Source organism: Octodon degus, unplaced genomic scaffold (assembly GCF_000260255.1).
Source record: "Octodon degus isolate 3935 unplaced genomic scaffold, OctDeg1.0 scaffold00045, whole genome shotgun sequence".
NCBI lineage: Eukaryota > Metazoa > Chordata > Mammalia > Rodentia > Octodontidae > Octodon > Octodon degus.
This window is the reverse complement of record NW_004524621.1, coordinates 11,019,248-11,039,701: the sequence shown is the minus strand read 5'-3', so window position 1 is coordinate 11,039,701 and position 20,454 is coordinate 11,019,248. Positions and strand designations below refer to the sequence as shown.

The 20,454-nt window shown below is 42.3% G+C and overlaps 1 protein-coding gene across 3 annotated transcripts in view; it reads left to right on the top strand.

Moving 5' to 3' along the window:
* The first annotated feature begins 453 nt into the window (after positions 1 to 453).
* The window catches only part of Rusc2 (RUN and SH3 domain containing 2), an 80,729-nt gene continuing 60,728 nt past the window's right edge, over positions 454 to 20,454 (top strand). For all 3 annotated transcript variants that reach the window (XM_023715900.1, XM_023715899.1, XM_004631873.3), the window contains exon 1: positions 454 to 678. The gene's annotated coding sequence lies outside the window, so the exon portion shown is untranslated. The remainder of the gene's footprint in view (positions 679 to 20,454) is intronic.

The window sequence follows — 20,454 nt, the reverse complement described above, 5'->3', positions numbered from 1 at the left end:
AAAGTGTCCCAGACGGCATCCGAGCCCCCAAGTCTCCCCACCCCAACGACGAAGTCAGAGATCTCGATGTGGTCAGGCCTTGTCTCCTAAGCTTTCGCTTTTAATAGGATATCATGTCCGCATCTTGTACAGCAATTAACCACTCGGAAGAATGTATGCAATGTGTTATTATTGAAAGTGTCCTACCAATTTGATTTGAAACTGTCTCATTGCTGTTTATCAATAAAATTATGGGGGAAAAAGTCTAAAATTTCCTTCTCCTGAGGTTCCACAGTGAACCGGGGGTGCTAATCGCGGCTCGCTGGGCGCCCACGAGCGCTTAGCTCCGAGGCCAGCACCCGGCACGTCCCGCAGGGCCGGGCGGGGCGGCGCCCAGAGGCGGGGCCAGGGCCGCGGCGGGGCAGCTGGGCTCGCCGCAAAGCCCTGCGCGTGACTCAGGCGGCGCCAGGCGCGGGGGCCGGAGCGACTGGCGAGTGCCGGAGCCAGCGGGCTGAGCCCCCGCGCGGTGTGGAGCGGCGGCCGCGAGGCAGCCCGGGCCGGACCATCGGCGCCACGCCCACAGGGGGACCGGGCGTTACCACGACGTCTGGAGAGAGGGAGACGCCGGCGCGCACTGGCCGCAGCGCTACCCCGCCGCCGCTGGCCTCGTGGAAGGAGCAGGCTGAGGCCAGCAGCCAGGTAGGAGCGCCTCTCCCAAGGCTGGCGGAGCCCTGGAGATCCCGGCCCCGCCTTCCGAGTGGCCCGCCTGGACCACGCTCAGCCGCCCGCCTCTCGGGTCCCAGCGCCGCTCCTTGCCCCTGCGCGCCCCCGGCTCCGCCGCATCTTTGCGGCCCTTCCGCCTTGTGGACCGCTCTCGTCCTAGTCCTGCGGGCCCTGCGGTCCACAAACCCTCAAGACACCCAGTACCAGCTCTCTGGGCTCCGCCCCAGATCCATCCCTACCCTTTCCCTCAAAGTGTCCCGGGAGAGGCACCATGGTCTCGCACCCAGCCGTCTTTGTTGTACCGGAATCTCCTGAGACCGCCGTGGGGCAGCGCGGCTGCCCAGCACCTAGGCTCGCGACGGCCGCGGGGCCTTGGCCCCGCTAGTCCCTGCTCAGGTCCTTTCTGCCCTGCGCCTATGGCCCCGCTTCCGCTCTGGTCCTTTACTCAGCAACTGCATTATATCTTCTCCTTCTCATCCGTTTGTACCTTTGGCTTGACGGTCTCCCCCAACACACCTCCCAGCTATTAGGGCACGGTGGGGGCAGCTGTCAGCCTCCGGATGCCCTAAGCTCGCTGTGGATGGCCTGGCCAGCCCTACCGCCGCTTGGGAGGATGCTCTCCAGGCAACGACACACAGTATTCATCTGTGTTTTCCCAGCCCCAGCAAGTGCCTGGCACGTGGTACCACTTATGGGTGGAGGAATGAAGGAGTGAGTCCAGTGCCCAGGCTGTGGGGAAGCGCTTCTTGGGAAAGGTGTCTTTAGTTATATAAAGGGCATTTGGGGGATTACTTCCGTCTTTTAATGTAAGACTATGTCCAGCCTTTCATTCATAGAATCTTATGTACTTCAGAGTCTGTGTGTCAGCTGTTTTTTGTTTATGTTCTGTCCCCACCCTGCACCTGCACCCCGACCGAAAAGGCAGGTCTGCAGTTGTACAAGTTCTTGGTTCGTACCTCGGAGGCTACCTACATACTCTTGATCTCTGAAGCTTTGCCTGGGTTACTGCTCCTCTTCCCCTCGAGACTGCAGGCTCCCTCCGGGAGAGAGTTCCAGAGGCCAGCCACCAGCCTTAAAGCTGACTCAGGCTAGCTGGTCAGCTGTTGCTTTAGGTTAGGTTGGAGGCATGAAGGACCTCAGTTATCTTAACCTTTAGGGCATGGATGGACCCTTTCACTCAGAAACTAGTGGGACAGACATCCGTGCAGATCTATCTATTAGAGATAGAAAGTTACATTAAAGCCACGTGGGCCATTGGAGCAGTCAGGCAAGGGTTATCACTTTGTGAATGGTGTAAGTGATAAAGAAGAACACAGGCCTTTGAAGAAGGGATTCTCAAAGAACAGAACATGAAATTTGTGATTGTTGATTCCTAGGAGGCTGATCTGAGATTTCATTTCCTGAGGGTAAGGCAGAGTTCAGGGACCTCAGTTTTGGCCCAGCTTCCAAAGGAAATGGGTGGTATTGCTGAGAGATAAAACTGGTTGAAAAACTAAAAGTTTATAAACTAGAAAGTAGTTGCTTAAACTAGTAGTAGCATTTTGTAGCCAGGGTTCAAAGTATTAGCAAATTAAACAGTGATTATGGGATCTAGGGATGTAGCCAACAGCAGAATCTACTTGCCTAGCAAGGAGTCCCTGGGTTCACTTTCCAGAACTACAAAAAGTAATAGGTGTTTCTGAAGAGACTCCAGATATTAAGCAGCAGTATGGCTCAGTGGAAGGAACAGCAGATAGAGTCACTGTCCCTGGTATTTTGTTATCTGTTCCCTGATGCAGCAGGGTTTTGGGGGCACTTAGCCACCTCTTCTGCTTTCCTAATTTTTATGTTGGTATTTAATGTACATTTTAACAGCCAAACCTGCCTTAACTAGAGGCTAGGTATGTTCTCACCCATTTCTAGCTTTGATTTATCTTTCTCCACGTTCTTATGCCCTGTGACATGCCTTTATAAAAAGTAAATCTTAGATCACAGAAACTCAGTGTGGGGAAGAAACTCATGTGTAGTAGGCATTGCCGCTTTTTGGTGGGTCTTTTTGTAACCAGCATATTTTTAATGGGCTTTTTCTGTCTAGGCTTGCTGTTAAGACCTCAGTAACACCAGAACACTCTGCATTATTTATTTTCCTTGTAGTTCCAATGCTTCAGAGTGTTAGCTGTTAAAATACAGGACACCCAGTTAAATTTGAATTTCAGATAAACAAGAGTTCTATATATTTACTTGCTAAATCTAGCAACTCTAGTTCATGGGGTGGCTTATGTGTTCTATTTTTCTCTCTAGGTCTTGCCTGCAAATTTAGGACAATAACTCACCCTTTTCTTCCTGTTACTCATACACGATGACTGTGCACCATGTTAAAAGTCACTTGACTAAAAAGATGGCTCACTGTAAGTTAGGGTAAGGGCCGGCTGTATAAGACGGCCTGATTGATAAGTGCTGAGGTTGCCCAGAAAACACCCACTCAAACATTGGCGTGTAATATTATTATTTCTGTCACATGAATCTGCCTTGAAAAATGAAGACTTTTTTTTTTTTAATGGCTAGATACCAACATTGCCTAAACAGAGAGCTGGGAGCGGGTGTGAGGATTGGGTATGGTACCAGATTTACTCTTTAAAAAAAAAAAAATTACGCTAAAATATACATAACATAAAATATATCATTTTAGCCATTTTTAAGTGTCATGAGTATCAAGTATAATAAAATTAGTATACAACCAATCACTAACCATTTCTAGAACTATTTTCAAAATCTTCCAAACTCTATGGTACTCTTCACTCCCCTGCCCTCCCATACTCTGGCAATCACCATTCTACTTTCTGTCACTGTGAATGTGATTCTGTAAATACCTTCTATAGGAGGTATGATATAAAATGATATGACATTCATCTCTGTGAGACTGGTTAATTTCACTTACAATCAGATCTTTCAGTTTCATCCACATTATAGCTCAGAATTTCCCCACTTTCTAAGGTGGAATAATACTCCATATATAGATGCCACATTTGTTTATCCATTTATCAGTTGGGGGACACTGAGATTGCTTCCAGCTTTGGCTATGAAAATAATGCTGGCATGAACAGGAGTGTATAGTTTTGAAAATGCCCAGAAATGGAATTGATGGGTTATATGATATTTTTTCTTTAATTATTTTATTTTATTTTATTTATTTTTTTTGTGTGTGTTAATTGAATGCCTTCAGGGCACTTTTGGCCAGCTGGAGAGGTGTGAGGTTCGAACTCCAGCAACCTGAGGCTGACAGCTTTGTGGAAGCAGCCACTTAAACAACTGAGCTAGGGCCAGGCCCCCTCTTTAATTATTTTAAAGAATTGCCATATTTAATAAAATAATGAAGTCTCAAAAAAAGAAAGAATTACCATACTATTTTCCACAGTAACTTCCATTTTACATTCTCACCAGCAGTGAATAAGAGATCCAATTTTTCCATATCCTTACCAACACTTGTTATTTTCCAGTGTTGCTTTAATAACCAACCTGATGAGTATAATGACAAGACATGGAGCATCCTTTTGTGTGCTTATAGGCCATGTATATACAGTTCATTGGAGAATGATCTATTCAAGTTCTTGCCCCCTTTTGAATTGGGTTTTTTGTTATTGTTGTTTTGTTTTTTTGCGGAACCGGGGATTGAATTCGGGCCCTTGCACTTGCCAGGGAAGCGCTTCTTCCACTGAGCCATCTCCTGGCCCGGGTTTTTTGTTTTCTGTTGTTGAGTTACAATAGTTTATTAGGATGGCCTTGAACTCACTATATAGCCCAGGCTTGCTTTGAACTCATGGCAATCCTCCTGCCTCAGCCTCCCGAGTGCTGGGATTACGAGAGTCCACCACCATGCCCAGCCATTAGATTTTAGACATTAATCCACCATCAAATCTATAGTTAGTGAACATTTTCTCCCATTCCCTGTGTTGCTTTTTCTTTCTGGATAGTATCTTTTGATACACCAAAGTTTTGGGGGTTTGGTTCTGGATTGATTTTGAGACATAGTGTCACTTTGTAGCACCAGCTGGCTTCAAAGGTGGCACATAACACAGTACCCAGCTACAAGTCTTTAATTCTGAAGTTCAATTCACCTACTTTTTTATTTTCCTTTGGATAGGGATTGTTTTGAACCTCTTGATCACTTTGAGTAGTATTAATCTCTTAATGATATTGTTTTCTGTTCCATGAACATGACTTTGCTTTTGTCTCTTTTTTATTTTCTTCAGCAACACAACAATTGCCAAATTCGATGACATGAAATTTTACCTATTTTCTTCTGCTTTTAAAAATAGTTTTAGCTCTAATATGTAGGTCTTTGATGCATTTTGAGTTAACTGTATTTGATTAAGATAAGAACCATGATAGAAGTTCATTCTTTTGCATGTGGATATTGACTTTTTCCCAACACCGTTTATTGAAAAGATCATCCTCTATCAATTGAATAGACCTGGCACCCTATCCTAAGAGCCTTTGACTATATATGTAAAAGGTCAAAGGCTGTCCATTGTATATATATATACATATATATATACACATATATATATATATGTACCATTACTATTTTGATGATTTGAATTTTGTATTAAACTTAAAAAATGGAGAAGTATAAGTCCTCCAATTTGTTTCTCAAGATTGTTTTGGCTATTTGAGATCACTTGAGAATGCATAAGAATGTAAGATGGATATTTCTATTTCGGGGGAAATAATTATTGCTGTTTGGATGGGGATTGTTTTTGAACCTATTGATCACTTTGAGTAGTATTGACCTCTTAATGATACTGTTTTCTGTTCCATGAACATGACTTTGCTTTTACTTGTGTCTTTTTTATTTTCTTCAGCAACACTTTGTAGCACAATACAGGTTCACTGCTTTGATTATGTTTATTCCTAAGTATTTCATTTTAGTGTGTGTGTGTGTTATTGTAAGTGGGATCTTTTCAGAAATTTCCATTTCAAATTGCACATTGTTAGTATATAGAAACACAACTGATTTATTTTTTTTAACTCAATACTGGGGATTGACTTGAGGTCCTTGCAAAGTAGCCCAGGCTTGGCTTGAACATTTTGATCCTCCTGCCTCAACCTCTGAGAGTGCTGGGGTTACAAATGTGCACTGTCTTGCCTGGTTTACAATTGAGTTTTAGGCATTCATCTGATATCTTGAAACTTTGCAAACCCCTTTTGTTCGAACAACTTTTTGGTGGAATCTTACAGTTTTCTACATAAAAGGATCATGTAGTGTGGGAATGCATAACCTTACTTCTTTTCTAATTTCAATGCTTTTTCTTTTTCTTGCTTGATTTTCTCAAGCTAAAATTCCCAATCCTGTTGTCTAGAAGTGGCAAAAGTAAGCCATTTTTATTTACTTTTAGCACATAATCCTTGTGGATTTTTTTATTTTGTATGCAAGTCTTTAACCAACACCAAGAACAAAACTATCTCTGTCTAGTATAGTCTTTAATGCTAATAGGAATGAGTCATCAAGAAAAAGCTAAGCCCCCTTCCTGCTGTGTACGGATTCAGGAAGCTGAGACAGGAAGATCACTTGAGCCTGGGCACTGAGACCAACATAGCTAAACTTTGTCAGACAGACATAGAGGGGTAGTGAGGGAAAAACAGAAAAAATTTAATTACAGTATATATATATATATATATATATAATTTATTTTTTTATTTATTTGGCAGCAGGTCTCAGTACACAGCTCACACTCGGAGCGATCTTCCTGTCTCGGCCTCCTCAGTGCTGGAATCACAGGCCTGTGCCACCACACCTGGTTTCAGTGGCCGGCATAGCACTTCCAGCAGGGCATGCGGTACCAGGGATCAAATCCTGGGTCCATGTGCTTGCCGGGCTATCTCTCCAGCCCAGCTTATATATTCTGTATAAACAAAAATGTGTAAAACATTTCTATATAAGCAAAAGTGTGAAAGACTTCCATCAAAACACTGACGCTTGTTCAGTAATTTTTATAATTTAAGAAGAAAACTTCTTCCTTGTAATTCTGTGGCCAATGAGAACATGTTTTTTATCTTTTCCAGAGAGATGGAGCAGTAAACTCTGAGATATCTGTGGTGTTTTTAGTTTTTTATATGAGGTCCTGAGGACAAAGGCATGGATTAATAATTGGATGGAGTTTAGTTATCTTAGAATCCAAAGTCTGTACATAACTTGTTTATCTTAAGATCCTGAACTCTATATTCACTTGTTTATGTTTTTATACTCCCATGTTGCCTTTTTTTCCAGTATAATTCTTTGTAAGATAGAAAGTGCAGCTTTATATTTAGCTTCCTTAGGAGGAAATGGAAAGTTATTTTTATTCATGCTCAGGCAAAAGAAAAAAGAGCCAAGCTGAGAGTGTTGTCCGCAAGTCTGTAATTCTAGCACTCAAGAGGCTGAGACTGGAGGATCACCGTGAGTTTGAGACCAGCCTAAATTACATAGTGAGTTCAAGGCTAGCCTGAGCTACTGAGCCCAGTGTCAAAAAAAAAAAAAAAAGAAGGCTAGAAGGAGGGAGGGAGAGAAAGAATGAGTGAGCAGAATACTCCTAAAGGCAGCATAGAGACCCAAGACAAAAAGCAAAAACCACAGAAGAGGAAGCTGGAGACCTACTCCTGGTCACATATATCCTAGAGTTGTTTCTCTCTTCCAAAATATTCTTGTTCTCAAGGTCTTGAGTTCAATCCCTGGTACTGGAAAAAAAAAAACAACCAAACCTCTTGTTCTTTAAAGATATTGGTTTTTTTTTTTTTTTTCTGTTAAAGTATAACCAACTTTTGTTACACAGAACAATTTTTTTTTTGTCTGAGAGTTCTAAGAAACCAGACTTTTTCTGTAAGATGGTAATGATTTCTGCTTAAATATCCCTCAAAGGAGAGTAATTTAGACATTTCTTTTTGGTTTGTGTATTTTGCTGTTCTGGTGACTGAACTCGGGCCCATATACATGCTAAGCAACTTTTCTAGCACTGAGCGATGTTGCTAGCCCTTTTTATTTATTCATTCATTGTTGTTTTGAGATAGTAGCTCCTCCTTTTTGTTTTCTAGTTATACAGCCTAGGCTGGCCTCAGTTAATAGTGATCTACCTGCCTCAGCCCTTAAGCACTAATTTCAGTGTGCACCACCATGCCTGGCTGATTTAAACATTTCTGTCTCACTTATCTATTAAAACTATCCAAAACTTAGCACCTTAATATAACTGATTATCTTTTCTAGACTGGCTGAGTTGTTTGTCTGTTTATTTTCAACCATAAAAAAGGCATGTTTTAGTTTGGCTTTTGGTTTTTTGAGAGCGGGTCCCACTATGTAGTTCAGGCAAGCCTAAAACTCACTGTATCATCTAGGGTGGCCTCAAACTCTCCCAAGTGATGAGATTACAGCCATGTGCCACTACACCTAGTTTAGGCCTGTTTTTTTTTTTTTTTTTTCTTTTTGGTGGAACTGGGGATTGAGCTTAGGCCCTTGCATTTGCCAGGCAAGAGCTTATTCTACTGAGCCATCTCCCTGGCCCCAAAGCAATAATTTTTTTTTTCTTTTTTAAATGTATTTGGTTGTTACAAGTTCTCACTATGCAGCTTGACTCATAGTGATCCTCCTGTTTTCAGCCTGCCCAGTGCTGGGATTACAGGCATGCTCCACCATGCCCAGACTTTGGCCAGCTCAGCCTGCCCTGGGGGCAGGGCTGGTGCTGCATGTGGCGCTGCATGTGGTGCTGGGGATCGAACTGCAGCCCCTAAGCTTGCCTAAGCTTGCCTAAGCAGGCGCTTACTCTGCTGAGCTATCTCGCCAGCCCCAATGCACATGGGTTGATCTGGGGGAGATTCAGACCTGCATGAGAACAGGTCCACCCCAGCGTGGCACCCAGTTCTTGTTCTTTTTTTTTTTTTTTTTTTTATTTTTTTTTTTTGAAACAGGGATTGAACTCAGGCCCTTGTGCTTGCCAGGAAAGCGCTTATTCCACTGAGCCATCTCCCCAGCCCACCTGTTTTGAATAGGAACACCACTAGAATCAATTAAAGCCCCCACTATAAGAATGTCCCTTATTTGGCTGTATAAGAGTTATTCTACATCTTTAAAATAGTAGGAGATCTCTGTACACTTGTACTTGTAATTAATTTCTTAATATGTCTATTTCAGTTCATATAATGGCTTATATTATGTGGTTTCCCTAATATCCAACACACCAACCAGTTAATTGATGTTAACTCTGTTAATTTGTCCTTCATTGTAGTGGTTGGAGAAGGTAAGCCTGGAAACAGGACTGCCACCCCATAATACCTTTGTAAGTCCTGACAACCAGCCAACAAGGAGTGTTGATCTTATGAGCACAGAGACAGCTATGGCTTTTTATTGGATTACGAAAATCTGTAGTGAAGAGCAGAGAATTTCAAACGTATTTTTCTAGAGGGAAGCCCTTTGTTAAGAATATTCTATAGGAAAAGAATGCAAAAAGGCTTTGATTGAAGGCATGAATTTGGGAGTAGAGCACTCCTGTTCACTCTCCTCCTTTGCTCTCCATTCCCCTTCTTTTCCATGGTCCCCTCAGGAGGCTCTCGAAAGCAATTTGAAAGTCACTGGTAAGAGTGTGTCTCCTACAGTCATAATTCCAAAGGAAAAAAAGGGCAAGAGAAGTGGTTGGGTTTGGGATTTTATAATCTCCTACTGACTATCTACTACGACAGTGGTTAAAGGGAAATACAACCGAAATATGTACTGCATACATTGGGTCCTCAAAATGTGAGGACCAAATGTCCTGTGAAACCTTTGGCCTTTCTTTAATGAGCTGGTTGGAACCAGGAATGATGTAAATCCTTTTTAACCTAAGACCTACACTTGTTTGGTAACCTGTTTTTTTTTTAATTTTTTATTTATGTGTGTGTGTGTGTGTGTGTGTGTGTGTGTGCACGTGTGTGACCAGCTCAGCCCAGCAGGGGGTGAGGCTGGCTGGCATGTGGTGCTGGGGGATTGAACCACGGTCCCGCTAAGCTTGTTCTAAGTAGGTGCTTTAGACCACTGAGCCATCTCACCAGCCCCCGGTAACCTGTTTTAACCCAGAGTTAAGAAAAGTTTTTGTAGCTGTAGTTTATAGTTCATTTTATTTCTTTTGGCTTTTTAAAAATTTATTTTGTTTAAATTTTATTTTGGCTTTTTGAGGCACAGTCTGACTATGTATTCAGGCTGGTATTGAACTTGGGGCTATTCGGTCCAAGCTAACCTCAAACTTACAGCAATCCTCTTGCCTCAGCCTTCTTAATGTTGGGATTACAGATATGCACCACCATGCCCCACATTTTCTAGTTTATAGTATGTAAACAACCTTTGTCTTTACAGTATTTTATAAAGTGGGCACTTATTTATTTACTTTATTATTTTTATGGTACTGGGGATTTACCCAGGGCCTTTACACTGATCTACATCCCAGCTCATTTTTAAAATTTTATTTTGAGACAGGATATCATTTAGTTGTCCAGGCTGGTTCAAAACTCAACATCCTCCTGTCTCAGGAGTGCTGGTATTATAAGTATGCACTGCCAGCCTGATAAGTAATGCGTTTGCCTTTTAAAACTGTACTGAGACTGGGTGTGCTGGTGCTCGCCTGTAATCCCAGCGCTTGGAAGGCTGAAATGGGGGAGACTGCTAGGCCAATCTGTGTAGTGAGACCCTGTAGGTCTTATACTGAACACATTAAAAAAAAAAGGAAAAGATAAAAATAAAATAAAAATATAATGCACATTGAACATTGGAAAGCTCTACACCTGCTCTCCATTGAGTACTGTTTCTCTGTCCAGCTGCTGAAATGGAGTTCTCAAAATTGAGAACAAAAAGTCCACCTGGCTCACCCCTAAAACTATTTGGTGAGTCTTGCCTGGGCCCCTTGCCTGCCTACTAAATTCCCAGGTGAGTGTGAGGCTTATTCTCCTGACAGGCCACACGTTGAGCAGCTGTTCTCAGACCCAGCAGCTGCTCTGAGCCCCTTACTCAGTGTCTAATATTTGATCGATGTAAGGACTTAAAAAACAAAAAAGGAAATGCTACAGTGCATCAAGCCTAAGAAAGGAAAGTCAAATGGTGCATCTAAGAGTGTGATTTAGGACGTGTCACACTGGGTTTTCTTCCTTTAGAGATAATGACTGTAAATCTCCAATTCATAAGTAGCCCATGGAGCATGAGATTAATTTTGTCTTCTAAGTACATAAATATAGATGTATCAAGACCCACGTTTATTCTTTAGACTATTTTTATTGATGAATTTTTAATTTCAATTTTATGAGTTTTATTATATTAAACAAGGAATACTTAACAGGCAAAAAAAAATGAGTTTTTAATATTTATTTTTTGTGGTACCAGGGGATCAAACTCAGCACCTTGTGCTTGTTTTTAATATTTATTGTCCATAAAAAGGCACCAGAATTTTCAACATCGGCTGATTTTTGGTGTACAAAGTCTAAAAAAGAGCGTCAGAAATAAATTCCCCTATGAACTACAGTAAAAATCCCAGTAGCACTATACAAAAAAGAATCTTTGCTTCAGTTATCACATCTAAGGCAGCATGCACACGAGATATCTGCATGGTCCACACGCACCTGTCCTGGCGCTGACAGTGTGGCCATTTGCAATGTTTAGATGAATCAAATATGCACTCACATGATTGTTTTTTTGTTTGTTTGTTTTGGGTTTTTTTTGCTCCGAATGCCTTCAGGGCAGGTTTGGCTGGCTTGAGTTGTGGGGATCAACCACAGCAACCTGAGCCTGACTGCTTTATTGAAGCAGCCACTTAAAGAACTGAGCTAAGGGGCAGGCCCCTACATTGTTGTTTTCTTTGCCATCTGAGTCAAGAAGGTCTGCATTCCCTCTGGCTTTATAAGTCGAGTAGTGCTTACAGGAACTTTGGCTCACATGGCCAACATGAAAGTCACCTTCGTCATCACTGTCCACCACACCCTTGGCTGTCAGTGGATTTTACAACAATAAATCATCATCTCCATACCTGAGTAATCTGCTTATTCACTTTTGAACTCCAAAACTTGCACACCTGGGTTTTCCTGTGCCATTGTACTGAACTGGGCTACTTCTACCAGAAAAAGAAAAAAACAATTTTTTTTTTTTTTTAACAAATCCTGGATTGGTGTATCAGACCCTGTCTGATACTTGGTAAACATACACCTAACCAGTTAGTTAGAGCATAAAGTGGATCCAAATTGTTTTGACACTTTTTCATATATGCACACTGCTTGCTGTTCATCAAACCAAGTGGGTAAACACATAGATTGCTTGCTGTATCCCTCAGATAAAAGTACTGAGACACACAGCCGGCTACTGTAATGGAAGGGAGAAAAGTAAAGGATGGGTCCTCTGGACCCAGGCTTATGTACCAAGGTAGGGTTGGTGGAGATTAATGAAGATAGTGCTGTCAGTTCCTCAGACTGTAACTGAGAAAAATGCTTAACATTACATGCCTTTGCTGGGCATGGTGGCCTACCCCTGTAATCCCAGCACTCAGGCAGCTGAAGCAGGAGGATCACTATGAGTTTGAGGCAAGTCTGGGCTAGGAAGTGAGCTTAAGGCCAACCTGAGCTGCACAGTTCAGCCCTGTCTCAAAAACAGACAAAATAATAAAATAATAATGATGATAATGATGATGATGATGATGATGATGATGATGATGATGATAATAATAATAATAATAATAATGGCATTATTGGGAAATGATGGAGCAGGAAGCGGGCCTACTTGAAGGGAGTGGACCTGAGGACCCGATTTTGAGACTACATCTGGCCCCTTGCTGCTACCTTTCTCTCTGCTTCCTAGGGGCCTTGAGGTATACAGTTTTCCTTCCCCACACCCTGCAGCTGGGATGTTTCTGACCACAGGCCTGAAGCAATTAGCAAACTGACCATGGGCTGAAACCTCTGAAACCATGGGCCAAGATCAGTCTTTGCTCCCTTAAGTTGATCTTGTGAGGTGTTTTGTCACAGTGACAGAAGCTCACGAATGGCCCAGCCAGATAGCTCAGTGAATTAAAGCAACTGCTTAGGCAGGCACAGGGGCTGGAACTTTGATCCCCTGCCTGCCTTGCTGGCCCCGCCCCAGGGGTGTGCTGAGTAGGTGATTGAGGATTGAGACAGTGTGGTGGCTTGTGTTTGTAATCCCAGCACTTGGGAGGCTGTAAACAGGAGGATCACTACTAGTCCGATCTACACAATGAGACCCTGTAGACCGTGTCCTAAATACAAAAAAAAAAAAAACCCTCTCACTATCACATAAAAGTGCCAACTGTAATTGAGCAAGGTGGTGCCTGTGCCTGTAGCTTCAGCTACTTGAAGCAGAAAGAGTACAACGGAGCAGCTCAGTGAGTCCTCATCTCAAAACAAAACTGAACAGGACCGAAGCTAGATCACCGTGGTAGAGCACTTGCCCTACTTAGTCTAAGGCACTGGATCCATTCCCTAATATTGCAAAAAAAAGTGTCAGTTTTACTTTCCTTCACCAGAATTAAATAGTATTAGTCTGTCTGATAATGATGGGCAAATGATGGCATTTTATTATTTTCAAGTTAAGTCTTTTTTGTATTTGCATTAACCATGTTCTTTTATGAAGTGCTTGGTATTGCCTACCCATTTTTCTAATAAGAGATCAATTATAAAACAAAAATAAGCAAGTCACAGCAAGCACATTGTCCCACTTGTATGAGGTATCCGAAATAGTCCCAGAAGCAGGCAGTAGGGTGGTGGCTACAGGGGCTGGGGAGGACAGAGCTGTGAAGTTGCTGTTCAGTCGTCAGAAAGTCCCCGCAGCCCAGGATGAGTAAGCTCCCGAGATCTGCTGTGCACATTTTGCTTGCAGTTAACCGTACTGCACTGTGCACTTACACACTTGTTAGGATAATCTCATGTGTATGTTCTTACCATAATTTTTAAAAATTAGGTTTTAGTTCCCAGTTCATATAAACTTTTTTTTAATGGCACTGGGAATTGAACCCAGGGCCTTTGCACTGAATTACATCCCCAACCAGCCCTTTTTATTTTTTATCTTGAGGGTCATGCTAAGTTACTAAGTTGCTCAGGTTTGACACTAACGTGATCCTCCCGCCTCAGGCTCCCAGAATGGTGGCATTACAGGTGTGTGCCACCATGCCCAGCTTCACATAAATTCTTTACATTTCAAGGATATTGGCTTGGGCTACATAGTAAGTTCAAGGCCAACCTGAGCTGCAAAACTTAGCCCTGTTATGTCCATTTTCTCTATTTCTATTTAAATTAATATTCAGTGTTTACTGGGTTTGGCAGTCCATAAACTTTTATTACTACATAATTTATAATATATAATAACTTTTAATACTTGACTGTATTTGTTTTATATAGGTTTTTTATATATTTGTCCCTAATTCTTTCCAACTTCCTTGCAGATATACATCTGTAATACCAGTGACTCTATAGGTTGAGACACAGATATGACAAGTTTGAGCCCAGCCTGGGCATTTGGTGACATCCTGTCTCAAAATAAAATATATAGCAGGCTGGAAAGTAGTTCAATGTGAAGGATTTGGAGTTGAATGCTCAGTACTGCCAAAAAGAAGAACAGGAGGAAACAAAGAATTCATTTGTATGTTACTACCTTAGTTACTTTTCCCATTACTGAGACAAAATACCTGATACCCAAACTTAAGGGATGAAAGGTTCATTTAGCTCAGTTTGTAGAGGTTTCAGTCCATAATGGGCTAGCACCAAAGAAGCGTGACAGAGGGGCAGCAGTTCATAGTGGCAGAGGATAGCAAAACCAACGAGAGAGAGAGAGAGAGAGAGAGAGAGAGAGAGAGAGAGAGAGAGAGAGAGAGAGAGAGGACAAACCTCTGTCTGTCCTTTGTATTGTATGCAGTCTACCCACGAAGGGTGGGTGTAGCACCCACATCCTTAAATCCAAATTGGACCATGAATCAGTCACAAACTCTAGATTCAGCCACCTCCAGAGAACCTGCTCTCATTGTGCATGACGTTTTGGGGGACATCTAGACACAAACTGTAACAGTTACCAAAAAAACGAGGCAGCTAGGTGTGGTGATACATGCCTGTGATCTCAGCACTCAGGAGGCTGAGGCTGAGGCAGGTGGATTGTCATGAGTTAGAGGCCAGCTTCGGCTATAGCCAAAGACCCAGCCTCAAAAAAAAAAAAAAAAAAAAAAAAAAAAAAAAAACAGGAACATGGCTCTGCTAACACCTTGATTTTGGACTTTTAGCTTCCAGAACTATGAAACAATAAAGTTCTGGTTTTTCTATGTTTGGTTGGTTGGTTGTTTTTGTTTTGTTTTGTTTTTTGTTTTTGAAACAGGATCTCATTGTATAGTCTAAGCTGACTTCAGACTCACTGTGTAGCCTGTGTTACCCGTCTTACACCACAGGCTACATCACAGTTTATAGTTACTTTGTTTACTGGTGTGATTATTTGTCTGCCTTCTACTGAATCATTCCTTGAGGGCAAGAATAATGTCTTTCTGGATCACTATCATATTCCTAGCAATCAATCTCAATTTCTGGCCCATAGGAATCTTTGCCCAAAGATTTAATTATTACCCCTTCCTTGAAAGAGGTGTTGAAAAAGACCTAAAATTAGAACACTGCTTGTAAGAATTAGAAAAAGATGAGAGAGAGCTTTCTAAAACAGTGCAACGGGGCTTGGGGAGGGCTAGATGATGGTCTGTCTCCTTTTAAGGGGAATCCTGTCAGCCCACAAGTTCATGTGGAGGACTCATTTTCACTGTGTTCTGTTGACAGTGACCAATTCAGGTAGTCATGTACCTAACGGTGTTCCCTGGATAGAAAATTCTTGATTCACAGATAACTTGCAAATTTACTTCGACCTTCTTTCTGTGTTTCCCCTTGGGATGTTTCCTGGGGCAGAGTCGCTTTACTTTACAACTTACAGGAGAACAAAGAACAGAGCCACTAAAAAGGTTAAAGAACTTGAGGCATATAATGTCTGTTGAAAACACTGGTTATGACAGTGACATGGTTCGCTGTTGCAAATTAATAAATTCAACAGTAATATGGTTTCAGAAAGGCAGTAGTGGGCAGTCATGTTCAAGAAACAGAAATTCCTGGTTCACATTTATTATAGTTGTTGTACACTGAGCCCTCATTAAATACTAGTCATGGTCCCTGGTGTCTCATGTATCTTTTCTGTAACTCCTACTACCACCGTGATACAGATATTCTCCCCATTTTTAAATGATTCTGAGGCTGAGAAGGGTCAAATAACTTGCCTGGTGCTGCAGAATTTGTTGTTAGAAACAGTTGTCTCAGAATCAGACAACAACAGAAACTAGAGTAGGGTTGTATATTGCCTTTTGCTATCATTCTGTATTGCTCAAAAAGAAACAAAGATGAGTAGCCTAAGTCGGAAAAGTACATCAGGATTCTGTTTCTTCATTGTACTGGGTATTAGTTAGCTAAAGTGAGTTCCTGTGCCATAAATAAAAATATACAGTGTAAATAGGGACTGAACCCCAGCAAAATGAATGGGAAAATGTAGTTTACTGAGAGCAGATTATTAATAGAATCTAGTGACTTCTCAAGATCCAGAGAGTTTGTTTTTGTTGTTGTTGCTTTTAGCTGTGTGTGATAGCATGTGCCTCTGCTAATCCCAGCGCTCTGGGAGGGTAATGCAGGAGTGTTGTGAGTTCAAGTCTAGCCTGAGCAATTTAGGGAGACTTTTATCTCAAAATAAAAAATAAAAAGGGCAGGGGCCAGCCAGATAGCTCAGTAGACTAAAGCTCCTGCTTAAGCAGAGCGGAGGCTGGGGTTTGATCCCGGCGCTGAGATGGTGATTGAGACTGGGCGTAGTGGTGCACACTTGTAAACCTAACACTTGGGAGGCTGAAACAGGAGAATCACTACAAGTCCGATCTCCGTAGGGAGACCCTATAGACCCTGTAGACCCTGTCCTAAATGCATTAAATAAATAAATAAACAAATAAATTTTTAAAAGGGCTAGGGATGTTACTCAATAGAAAGGCCCTGGTTCAATCCCCAGTTTTCCCCCACACCCACACACACATACACACAAAACCAGAGTTTTCTGTTCAAACACAAATAATTACCAATATAGCATAAACTGGTCAGTAAATATACCAAGAGCCTTTGGACAGAGCTGACTTTTATGATTTTTAACTGTCTTTTGAGTGCAGCCATTCCAAAGACCTGCTTAATGATTTATGCAGTCATAGGCATTTGCTCAGTCTCCTTGGGTAAACTGGAGACTTCACAAAGGCAGACACCAGCTCTGTTCACATAGTTTATGTTGTGCACATTAGATGTACTTAGTATTTATTGATTACTTACCCAGTCTTTGGGCAAGACTTTGATATAATAAGGTTTTCAGAATCACAAATTACTTCCTTTAGACAACTGCCTGAAGCAGGAGAGGAAGCCCACCCAGAGCTGTGCTGGTACGCTTGTGTGTTGGGCCTTAGGTTCCCCAGGTTCTGCCTCCTTTGGGTGGTACCGCAAAGGCTTCATGCTGGATAGGCTGTGTTTTTAGCAAAGGGGCATGTCTTTGTTTTGCGGTTTTGACTATAAATGGATTATGGTATTTCCTGTCCCCAAGTGAACTCAGTGGGGCTGCAGCTGGCAGTGGAAACAGAGCTTTCCCTATGCTGGAGCCTCTGTATCTCTGGAGATGGCACCAGTAGCTGACCAAGAAGGAAATGCCAAACCCTTTTCCTGAAATTCTAAACAGCTTGAGAAGTCCCCTAGATAGAGTTGGAATAGCTCCCAGTGAGGAGAGTAGAGGTTTATGTAACTTCATAGGCTGCCCTTTTTAGGAAAAAAACAAACTGTTCCACAGCTACTGCTGGACTTTTTGAGACACATCTGCATTCCTTCCTAGCTGGTCAGCAGACTCTATTGGAAGCAGCTAACAGGACCGAATTGAAGACTGGTGAAGAGGGGATTGAGGGGGTGGGTAGAAAGGAAGGAAAAATGTCCGTCATTCTGGCCAGAACATGCTGTTTTGGTTCTCATACTGCAACTCCTTTCCCAGCAGTAGAGGGAGTGGAGCACAGAGGAAGAGGAGTTGTTCCTCAGATACTTCCCTGCTTATTCCAGAAGCCAGCCACCACTCTCTGTGTCCTCTTTAGCAACCCCACACACCTTGACAAGGACAGGAACTGTGATATTGGGGATAAGTATGCCCACACCCGTAATGAGGTACATTCTGTCCTGGAGAAAGACATTTTTCTAGCTTAGTTTGGTGACGATTCAATTCATCCTTAGTTCAGTTCAGAAAACTGAACTGTAGTGTAGGCATCTTCCATGTGCCAGGCTTTAGGTGAGGCTAAGTGACTACAAAGAAGATAGTCTTTATTCTTAGCACTCAACCAGGGAAGAAAGAAATGTGTACGATATATTTCCTTGCTTTGAAAATTGTCTGTTACTTTTCTCTCATTGCCAGGACAAATATCCGACACTCAAAATGAAGGAAGGAAAGGTTTATTTAGCTCACAGTTACTGAAGGTTTCAGTACATACTTGGCTGGCTCCAAAGCAGAGCAGCACATGGCAGGGGGCAACTTTTCATGGCACTGGCAAAGAGCAGAGAGCCAAAGGAGTAGTAGCAACAATGGTAACAGTGCATCCCAGTAGCACTCACACCCGTAATCCCAGTGGGTCATGAGTTAATCGCACACTCTAGAAGTGCCCCTCATGCAGTCAGCATGAGGCTTTGGGGGAACAACTAAACACAAACCGTAACAAAAATATATATAGTTTATTTCCTTGTTTTATATCCATAGTGCTTTCTGTAATGTTTGCAGTCTTTACTTTAACAATAATGGTCAGATTTATATCTATCTTATGCTAATTCAAGATAAAAAAAAGTACCATAAAATCTAAAGTATGATTAGGAATTAGGCAGACAAATGAAAGGGCAGTGTTCCATGACCATGGTGATGTAACCATGGGGCAGATGAGATCAAAGAGGTTATGAAAGACAGAGGATAGCTTTAAAGAACTTAGATTTTATGGAACACTTTTGAAGGTTTTTTTGTAGTGGACATACAGCTATATGTGACATGATTTGACATTTCGGTACAATTATACAATAATGATCAGATTAAGGTCATTGACATCTAACACAAAAAGTTAAAACATCTTTATGTTGGAAGGGCTGGCCAAATAGCTCAGCAGATTAAAAACATCTGCAAGCAGGCACAGGGGCCTAGGATTCAATCCCTGGGCCTGCTGTACTGGCCCCGACCCCAAGGTGCACTGAGACGCTATTGAGACTGGGCATGGTGGTGCGTGCCTATAATCCCAGCTCTTGAGAGGCTGTAAACATGCAGATCACTACGAGTCTGATCTAGTAGTGAGACCCTGAACACCCTGTAGACCCTTCCCTAAAATACAAAAACAAAACAAAACAAAACAAAACAAAAAACAACTTTATGTTGGAAATAATCAAAATCTACTTTTAGCTTTTTTTTTGTGGAACCAGGGATTGAATTCAGGCCCTTGTGCTTGCCAGGGAAGTGCTTATTCTACTGCACCATCTCTCCAGCCCTGTTAGCTGTTTTAAAACACAAAATAAATTGTTCCTTTAAAGATTGTACATGATGTGTGTATGTGCATGTTACTGAGATTACATCCAGGGCCATCACACTGAGACACATCCCCAGCCCTTTTTATTTTCTATGTGATGTTATATTATGTTATGTTGTGTTATTTTTTGAGACAGATTCTTGCTAAGTCTCAGAGTTACCCAGGCTGGGTTCAAACTAGGTACTCATCCTGCCTCAGTCTCCCAGAGTCCTGAAATTACAAACCTATGCTACCATGCCTGTGTTTTTTTAAGGAAGTTGATATAGTAAATAGAATTTATTTTCAAAAGATGGAGAGAGAGAGAGAGAGAGAGAGAGAGAGAGAGAGAGAGAGAGAGAGAGATCAGATTAGAGGTTGATGAGAAGTTCAGACAAATGAAAATTTTAGTCTTTAGTAGCAATAAGGATAGTGTCTATTATTGCAGTGTGGTCAGTTGTGTAAAGTAGAAGTAGATATGAGTAACAGAAACCAAAAATTGAAAATTTAAGGGCCAGGAATATAGCTTAGCAGACTAAGCGCTTGCTTAGGTAAGTGCAGGGGCCAGGATTCAATCCCTGGCACCGCATGCCACGCCAGCCCCACCCCTGGGCGTTCTGAGCCTGCAGTAGAGCCTGGGTGTGGTGGCGTACACCTGTAATCCCAGCAGTAGGGAGGCAGAAATCAGGAGGATCACTGTGAGTCTGAGCTGCATAGTGAGACCCTGCATACACACACACACACACACACACACAAACAAACATTTAAGTAAGTTTATTTCTTTCTAAGTAACAACAAAAACCCAGTGTTCAGCTGGTGAGGCAGCTTCTTTACAGTTTTTCAGTCTCCTGTCCCTAGAACATCATCATGGGCAAAAGTGGCCACTCCAAAGGTCATACCTTCCCAAGTAGCAGGGTGGGGAGCAGGAGGAAGAAAAATGCATTGTTGCTCCTCATAAAGAGGCTGCCCAGAAGTCCCATGCAGCACAGCTGTAACATAGCTTAGTCAAGTGGCCACTCATACTACGAGGGAGGTAGACATCTGGGACTTTAGTTAGGCAGTACTGTGTCCACCTGAATATTAAGTTGAAATAGCAAAGAATGGACTGATTAGCACATAATAATGTGAGGTCTCTTCTCTTCTCTTCCCTCCCCTCCCCTCCCCTCCCCCCTCCCTTCTTCTCCTC